This window comes from Dipodomys merriami, unplaced genomic scaffold, assembly GCF_024711535.1.
Source record: "Dipodomys merriami isolate MVZ:Mamm:240054 unplaced genomic scaffold, mDipMer1.0.p SCAF_588, whole genome shotgun sequence".
NCBI lineage: Eukaryota > Metazoa > Chordata > Mammalia > Rodentia > Heteromyidae > Dipodomys > Dipodomys merriami.
The window spans coordinates 674,495-675,269 of NW_027206166.1; positions in this window are offsets into that span (position 1 = coordinate 674,495).

Genomic DNA, 775 nt, shown 5'->3' on the forward strand with positions numbered 1-775 from the left:
TGGGCCTCTTCCCTGGCCACCAATGGGCCATTAGATGTCCTTGAATTTGGGCCACCTCCTGGCAGCCTCTGCCCTACCAGACCCACAGTTTACCCTTCACATCACCTGGCAGATGGAGGCCTGAGAGAAAGCCAACTGGCAACCTACTGCTGGTGTCTGCTGAGGCTTTTGAGAGTCATTATGTCACATAGAGAGTTATCATCCGCATGAGTCTACAGAAGAAAGGGAGGGAACACTCCTTGCCCAAGCCTTCGAGCTGTAGGCTGCTCTGGGTGTGGGGCATCTGCCACAGGACATGCTTCGTGGGGGAGTCCTCTAGGTGGTCGGAAACCCCAACCTCTCCTTTGGCAGTTTCCAAGCTGTCTTGAAGTTGCAATTCTTCAAAACCTTTCTGCTCCTCCCTCATTTCCCCCACTCCAGAGCCTGAGGCATCTGAAGGGGCGGTGGTGGCGGGGGGCTCAGCCTGTGCAGGCAACTGGAGCATTCTGTCAGCACCTTCCCCTGCGAGGACCAACAGCAGCTCTCACAGCTCTCTCTTCTTTTCCATGTTCTGGGAGAGCCAGCACACATGTTTGGCTTTCTCCAAAAACAGCTCATCCAGGACAAACATCTGCTCTTTCCACACCACGAGGGACTCCTCTATGGTGCAAATGTGTGCCAACAGCTGGCTGCATCGATTGTGGAGTTAATCCGCTGGACTATGGAAGTCCACCTCATCATGCAGGTCATGGATGAAGCAGATTTTCTTCTCGGATGCCCACGTGTTCCACTTTCC